Here is an 8,865-nt window from a genome sequence, read left to right as displayed (position 1 = left end):
CCCTAGCCATGCCCAAAAGTGGGCCTGGCTAGTGACGTAGTTCCGCCTACGTATGTATACGTCTTTAGTCCTGCCTAAAGTGGGTGTGGTTAGCGGTGTGGTAAACCGCCCTTTTATTACCTCATCTGTATGCGCCTCTAATAAGTCACATGTTTAATGGCGGCATCAGACTTCCTCCTACATATAAGTTCTCAATATCTCCTTTCTTTATGAGGTAGACTTACCTGCCAAGGTAGAAGCCTTTCCTGGTTTGTGTCTTTGCGAGATGTTATTTCTGTTTTTCTCAAAAGCATTTCATGGAGGGCATGGGCCACTGCATACACTGCATTCCATATGAAAATGCTGGGATCAGAAGTGATCACCACAATTCTTTTTTCCTGCTTATTCTTTAGAGATATATTCAGTGGACAGATTTCATAACTTCCACATAGTGGAGGAGGTGAGCAATAAAAATTGTCCACCCAGAATTTATGGAAGTAAATATCACCTGGGTACTGGGAGGGTGTAAGTGCCTCAACAAATTGCTTGAAGCCAGGGATGTTTCTCTTCTTTGAAAATGATAAGCTACCTTCAAAAGAGGACATCAAACCAATCCACTCATAATATACAGATTGTAAGTACACAAACTGGGGCTTTGCCATGATCCATGTCTTCTTTCTTTTAACCCACATATCATTTATCATGTAGAAAAACAGTACTTCATCTATATCCCCATAGAACACAAGCACATTTACGTTTGTATGTTGTTTCAAATTCAGCTGCCCAAACCCAAAATATAAGTTAAATTTCTTATGAGTTGGGATTTTTTCTATAAAAGCCACACAGATATCTTCTGACACAACCTCTGCTTTCAGGTCAGAAAGAAACTCCTTTCCTTTTTGGTCATCAGCCACAATGAGTCCCACCCACTTCCATCCAAAGTGGAGCAATAAGGAGATCACCCCTTGGGTCAGAGCTTTGTCTTGAGGAGATATCTGGTATAGAGATGGGAATGTATTTTTATCACTTAGCACAGAATCAAACATTCCATATGTGACCTGAAGAAGCAAAGAAACAAAGGTTATTCTGAGTTTCTAGGTTGTTAGGACTAAGAGCAGCTCCAAACCCTACCCAGGGTACCAAATGTGAAATGTTCCTTAGCAGTGAAGGAGGGGTTAAAAGACGTGTATAGTAATTGCTGTTTTTTGTCTAAGATTAAATTTAGAAAGTCACAAGATGGATCTGGCACTGGCAGGATGGAACACGAGTCATAGACAGTGCATTAACCATAGAGTTTATTACAGCATTGGTAGAGTGAGGGGGTAGAGAGAGAGAGACATGAGATAGATGAGAGCAGAGAGACAAGAGAGAAGAGAGTAAGAGAGAAGAAGGGGGGACCATGTGGAGGTGCTAACCTAAAACGGGAAGCTTGCTCATGCATACTGGCATGGGTATTGAGTCCTTACACTCAAAAAGAGTGACATAGCAATGATGTGGCTAAACCACTGTGTATGCCCCAACAGTTATCAGGGGTCAGGGTCAGCATAAAGCCTGATTTCCAACAGTAATCCTTTGCTCTATGTCTAATATCCATGTATGTGTGAGTACATAACCATGTTTGTATTTCTTTGACTGGGTTACCTCACTCAAAGTGGTTTCTTCTGGTTGCATCAGTTTGCCTGAAAATTTCAAGATTTCATTGTTTTTTTTCTGCTGAGTAGTAATCAATTGTGTAAATGTACCACATTTCTTTATCCATTCTTGGATGAGGGAACATCTATGTTGCTTCAGGTTCTGGGTATTACAAAAAATGCTTCTGTGAACATAATTGAACAGATGTCCTTATTGCATGTATGTGTATTCTTATAGTATATTCCTAAGATTGCTGGGTCTTGAGGTAGACTGTTTACAATTTTACTAGAAATCACCAGCAATGGAGGAGGTTTCCCCTTTCTCCACATCCTATACAGCTTAAACTGTCATTGATATTTTTGATTTTAGGTATTCTGATGGGTATAATATGGTATCTCATAGCTGTTTTGATTTGCATTCCCTGATGGCTAAGGATGTTGAGTACTTTCTTATCTTAAGTGTATTTCAGCCATTTTAGATTTCTCTATTGAGAATTCTCTGTCTAGTTCCAATTTTAATTGGATTATTTGGTATATTGGTGACAATCTTCTCAAGTTCATTGTATACTTTGGAAATCAACCCTCTGTCAGATGTGGGTTGGTGAATATCTTGCCCCATTTTGTGGGCTGCCATTATGTCTTGTTGACTGTGTCCATTTCCTTACAGAAGCTTCTCAGTTTCAGGGGGTTCCATTTATTGATTTTATTTCTCAGTGTCTTTTCTACTTGTTTTATGTTTACAATCAGTATTTCCAGAAAAGCTATGAAACAATGAGAACCCCATGAGATACATACATAGTTCCTCATAGAAGGGGAAAGGGACTAGAGACCCTGAACAATTGGGAGTACATGGGGGAGGGGAGTTAGGAGAAGGAGGAATGGAGAAAGGAGGGGGGAGAACATGAGGGATCAGAATGATTGAGGACAGAGATGAATAGAGGTGACCAAGAAAACAGATACCTTAGTAGAAGGAGCCATTACAGGTTAAAGAGAAATCTGGCACTATGGAAATGTCCACAGATACACAAGAATGATCCCAACTAAGAATCTCAGCAATACCTGAGAGGCTACTTTAAATGCCATTTCCCCCATAATGAGATTGATGGACGGCTACCTTAAATGCCATCCATCATAGAGCCGTCATCCAGTAGCTGATGAAAGCAGATCAGAGAACCACAGCTAATCACTAAGTCAAACTCTTGGAACCCAATTGTAGTGAGAGAGGAATGATGGAAAAGGGGTCAACATCGGCCTGGGGCAACCCACAGAAAAAGCTGACCTGAGCAAGTGGGAACTATTGGGTCCCAGTCTGAGAGCTGTGCAACTAAAAAAGGAACAAACCAGAGTCCCCACATGTGGGTGTCAGCTAAGAGGCCTGGGCAGTCTATGCAGCCTCTGGCAGTGGAAACACTATTGCTAGTGCACAAAAGGATTTCGGGATTCCATTCCCCGAGGAGTGATTCTCTCTTAGCCTAGATCCACAGGGGAGGGCCTAGACCCTGTAACAAATCACTTGACAGAATTTTTTAATCCCTCATAGTAGGCCTCAGCCTCCCTGGGTGGGGGATCTGGATGGGAGCTGGTGAGGGGACATGGGAAGATAGGAGGGAAATCGAACTGGGATTGGTATGTAAAATGAGATTGTTTATAATTTAAATAAAATTTATTAAAAACCCAAAGCTGAATCCAACACACATACAAGCACAAACACACACACACACACACACACACACACACACACACACGATTTCTATAGCAACTTCCCACACCTTCTGATGTGATATTCTTTACTCTTCTGCCATGTTATAAAAGTTTCCAGCGTATATACACATACAACCAGCAATTGGATGGCTCTAGCTAGGTGCAAAAGTAGTGTTTTTCAGAGTCATACTAACAGATAAAGATGCAATAGCCATATTTTTTAATGGCTCAGAGTGAGTGTAGTTTAAGCTTCCAGGCACTTACTAAAGGAAAAGGAGGTTAATTAAGAGAGGAAGACTAAGTCATTAAGGAAATCTATGAGGGAAATATGTGTGCTTCACTATTTTATTAAATGTGGCTAGGTAAATAAGGTAAAATTTATAATCAGTGAATATCTGGAGCAATGCAATTATCATCTTTTTCTCAGAATTCCACTTTTCCCCAGTCAGTGGAGGGAGTGTTGGGTAACTAGGTACCAAATGTAAACAGAGGAATCATGGGGTTTTTGGTTCATGTTAGCACTTTCCGCAGATGGTAGCTGTATGAAAGGAACCTTTTGGCTCCAAGGATTACATCCTATGCTATCTCTCAAGGTAAATACAAGCAATAAACTTCTTGCTTCTATGGACTGAGGTAAAAATAAGTTCAAAGAGTAAAGGATTTACCTTACAGTTTTTTCTAGGTTTGCTTGGGAGCATACTTCCTTATCTGTTGGCAGAGTGAATACAGGACATCCTATTTCTCTATCTCTCTGAGAGCTAAGCCTCAACAAATTCAGACATTTTGTAATTTTTGTCCTTGGTGTCTGTGAATATGTCAATAGAGGTCTCTTTGCATGGAGACTAACACTAACCAGCTGTCTGCAAAAGAAAATAACTGCAGGGGAAGATTTCTAAGTTTATGCAAAGATCTCATTGAGACAGTTATGTGTCAAGACTGTGATTACTTTCTTGCTAGAAGTACACATTGCTGCAGGGAGCCATCCATTATACCAGTTCATAGGAGAAATGGTACCCAATAAACACATCACACATTGAAGTGCTGTGGAAAAAATCCTCAAGCTGTAATGTGAGGAAAAGAGCTCTTCACACAAGAAATCAGCAATGAGGACAGCTAACACATTCAGAAGACAGGAATCCTTATTATCTTGCAGAGAAAGTTAATGCGATGTGCATCTTTGGTGACAATATACCTCATCACCTTGCTAAATGATGTCTATCACCTTTAGATAGTCACCTGTGATCAGCTGAACTCTAAAGTATGTGTTGAGCTCTCAGTGCTTAATTCTGGGTCCCCTAGCAATAGATATTCAGAGTCATTATCTTTAGAGTGGAAATGAGTTCATTTTTCAAATAAGAGGATCAGGAAACTGAATATTGGCGAGGAGAATGTCTTCTGTGAGATGAACTTTTTTCCTTATCATGTGATAGAATATGGGTTTTGCAAAATAGTACGGGCTACAAAGTTATTAAGTGTTCTGAAGCAGCCAAAAAGTGACAAATATTCTGTTCATGATACATTGGAAAGGTGCTACAGATTTCCCTTGCTCCTGTATTAATGGAACAGAACATTAGTTATAGCTTTAGGAATCTAATATTTGTTTTTAGATTTAGCTCCTGTGGTAGGAAAAGAGTAAGGCATGAAGATCTGGGGGAAGATCACCAAGTATTTTTGCCTCATTCATTCATAATGATAATTTTCATGAAGTCATCACCCAGAATTTAGTGTACAATGCAAGTCTGTGAGAAAGAAAGAAATTATCATGTATATCATGATTTCTTACATTAGGATGCAATACACATATGAATTGTTTTACTGAGTGATAATAGTCAGTGTTGCACTATCTCTTTTTCTAATCTTGATTATTTCCCAAGCATCAGGCTCACCTAATGCTTTCTCAGTTTGTAGTCATGCCTGAGGGTGGTTGCTTAACTTCAGTAGCACCTTATAAGAGCCTATTGTGGTTATGTTTCTAAGTGAATGTTCCCTGTGAGTACTATTCAGAGATCTGTTTCCCTGAAATATCATAAATTCCTTGTAACATTTTCAGGAGTGATGGCCTTGAAGCTTGTTCCAAATTTACTTACATGTCTTGGACTCTCTTCCTCTATATGTCCCCTGGATGAACTATGAGATCTTTATACCCTATCTTGGGCAGTTAGTTATATGACTATTGAGCAGCACTCATCTATGAATCATCCTACTACATCTTGCCAAAGATTGAATCTAGAATCATGAATACTACTAAGTGATCTCCTTAGGAATCCAAGGATTTGCTGCTTATGTTTTCTTCACATTCATGCATTCCACTATTGATCATAGCAATATACAGATAATTCATTCACTTCTATTTTAAATCAAAGGCATTAAACAGATAACTCTGTTTTCTTTTGTTCATGTATTCTACAAGACTGTGGATATCAAAAATTTACTAACTTACTTGTGGAATTTTGTAGAGCTCCAAAAGGGTTCCAATTGCGGCAGAATATTCAGACCTAATTCCTGCAATGATTCCAAGAGCTTTGTGTTGAGTTTTCCATTTGTAGTTAGGAATAAACTATACTGCTTTCAGACAGCCACATCAGAAGACCCTCTAAAGTTCTGTGGTGAGAGTTAAAGGCATTGTAGTGTTTGCAATCCCAAGGTCACATTGGGAAGCAGGCTGGCATCCTTATTGATCTCCTCAATGGCAAAGTATAAAGTCAGCAAGTATTGATAGTTTTTCCACTTTTCTCTAAACAGGAGGGGCAGAGTGATGAGCACAGTCAGGCCATTATAGTCAGAAAGTCATAGAAAATTCAGGAAATTAGAGGATTTTAAGATCTGGCTTATTTACTGACATGTAAGATTAGTGTGAGTGAGCCCCTGACAGCTCTAGAACATCATGGAATGAGTCATGAAGTCTCAGAATTTTGACTTATATTTCAGTAGTTTGTTTGTGGAAGTGCATATTATGGATTGAATTGTCAGGTGTCTATGTGCTATGGTTGCTGAGTATATGGTGTTTACGGCGCTTCTATTCATGAAAGCCCTGGGATAGGGAAGAGTCACTAATATTTTCTCTAGGAATGAGAATAAGAACTTCATAAACTTTTATTTTGTAATGAAATGGTTTTATACTCAAATTTTAATTGTATAATAATTTTATTTGCATACCACCTAGTGTTAATGGTTTTCTTTGTGAGATGGACAGATGGCTAAACATTAGGAACTCTGATTGCTCTTGTAAAGACCATGGGATCAATTCCCAGTACCTACATGATGGCTCAGAACCGTATGTAGGCATAGACAAGATATCATCTTCTAATGTATGTGGATACCATGTACATATGTAGAAACGTACTTATAGAGGAAGGTAAGCACTCAAACACATGACATAAAAATAAATAAACTGTTTTGAAATGAGTGTTTGTGACTTGATAAATGACTGAGAGGTTAAGGCTACTTTCAGCTTTTGTGTAGTATTCTGTTTCAGGACCCAGTGGCCTCTCTTTGTGTTACAATAGTTTGCAGCACTGGTTGAGGGGGGGAATCCATATCTTCCTTTGACCTCTGCAGGCACCAGGCACACAAACACGTTGGCAAAGTATTCAAAGATATAAAAATTTTAAAAAACAATATTTAATAAAATTTAAAAACTAATAAACCCAGAAGAACATATTTCTCCAAGATTACAGATTAAAAGAGTGAGCAGAATCTCCTGTGTAAGACAGTGAAAGAATCAAAGAAAGAAAAAAGTCAACACATAAAGTGCATCCATGAGACAGCAAAAAAGTGCTTAAAGTGAAAGGAAAGGAAACTTTGGAAGCAAGTGGATGGGTTGAACTGTCTCACTCATGGCATTTGGTGGTTGAGGACTGGTCCCCAGAAGCTACTTTCAAAACCTGTGTTAGATGAAAGTCTGCTTAGCCCCACTGTAGACAAAAGAGAACTCATGGGCCTCAAGTCCACTGGGTTCTGTTGAAGCAGATGTTCTACCTAGAGACCTGTGGGCAGCAGGAAGAAATGCCTTTGGTTACACTGAGTTAAGTTCTACCACAAGATGCTATGCTGTTAGACTCTACTGAAAATTTGCAAGCATTGAGAGATGGAGAAATTAGTTTTCCCTGGGCATTATCCATTATCAACTGTTCAACAATATAAATGGACATGTATTTAAATTTATATGTGTTTAGAAATATACATGTGTATGAATGCATGTATGTGTATAGATATATGTATGTGTAGAAATATATACATTGCATAAATTCTCATCTGTGTATAAAATGTGTGTTTACATGTACAAATGTAAGCAAGTATATAAATTTATATATAGGTATAAATGCTACATGAGTAAGTTGCTTACACTTGTATAGCTGTAAACATGTATATGCATACATACATATATATAACTTTATATATGGATATAAGTGCATACATGTGCATAAATGTAAACATGTATATAGATGCATTGATGTGTATAATTATACATTTGGTTACAAATGCATACATGTGCATTAATGCATAAATGTGTATAGATGCATACAAGTGTATAAATACATACATATGTATAAATGTGCACATCTGTATGAATGCTAACATGAGAACTTCTGGAAAGTGTGGGAACACCAGACCTTGGGCAGAGACCCACTTTCCCTTCTGCCTGGGAGTAGGCAGCTGTAAGACAATGTTTACTAAAAACATGTTTACTAAAAACAATACAATGCCTGGGGCAATACGTTCCTGGAAAAGGCCTGCCCACAGAAACCGCCCTGACCTCGACCTTGTCCAAAGACTAACCGCCTCTTCTGCCACGCCCAGATCAGTTTTTGGTGTCAGAGCAGAACCAGCCAGGGTAGAGGAGAGAGCAGAAGCTTCTCTGGTGGGAGCCTTTCTTAGGAAGTTTTCTTGAACATTTTTGGGGCCTGCTTAAAGTTTTCTTTACATCGTTGAACGAGTCTCTGTGTTGTCAATCCCCGACACCCTCCGCACGTTCTCGGACACAGGCCGCAGCAGCAGACGCGACAATTGGAGGTCCTACCGAGATCGTGAAAGCGAGGTAAGTGGACGGGGTTAAGAAACTATGGGGAATAGTTCCGGGAAGCTAGAATCATTGCAGTATCAACTAAAAAAGTTACTTAAAGAACATGGGACTGCAGTCAAGTCTAAAACCCTAGAAGGCTTTCTAAAATCGATCGAACGAGCCAGTCCATGGTTCATTACTGGGGGAAGCTTAAATATTCCAGATTGGGAGGAGGTTCGCCATGATCTTCATAGACTTTTACGAAAAGAGGGATCTGAGTCCTTACCCCCTACGACATTCTCCTTATGGAGATTATTGAGGGGAGCACTTTTGACAGATAAGGTTCGTCACCGCCAGGTAGTTCAGGACACAAAAGAGGCTTTTTTAGAGTTACGAGAGACAGAGACTCAAGCCTCCTTGAGTTCAGGGGCAGAGAGTGAGGATGAAGAGACCCTGGCTGAAACTAGAAGCTCCATTGTTAGTGAGGATGAGGAGGAGTCTCTTAGGAACAACAAAAAAAGGGGTAGAGATCTCTGGGCGCGACCCAAAAAG

The 8,865-nt window shown here is 39.3% G+C and overlaps 1 pseudogene; it reads right to left on the bottom strand.

The window, feature by feature from the left end:
• Positions 1–224: 224 nt before the first annotated feature.
• Positions 225–6,045, bottom strand: LOC121138739 (annotated as a pseudogene).
• Positions 6,046–8,865: the final 2,820 nt, after the last annotated feature.

This window comes from Mesocricetus auratus, unplaced genomic scaffold (genome assembly GCF_017639785.1).
Source record: "Mesocricetus auratus isolate SY011 unplaced genomic scaffold, BCM_Maur_2.0 contig_11834_pilon_obj, whole genome shotgun sequence".
NCBI lineage: Eukaryota > Metazoa > Chordata > Mammalia > Rodentia > Cricetidae > Mesocricetus > Mesocricetus auratus.
The sequence above is the reverse complement of the archived record's forward strand: the minus strand, read 5'-3'. Positions and strand labels throughout refer to the sequence as shown.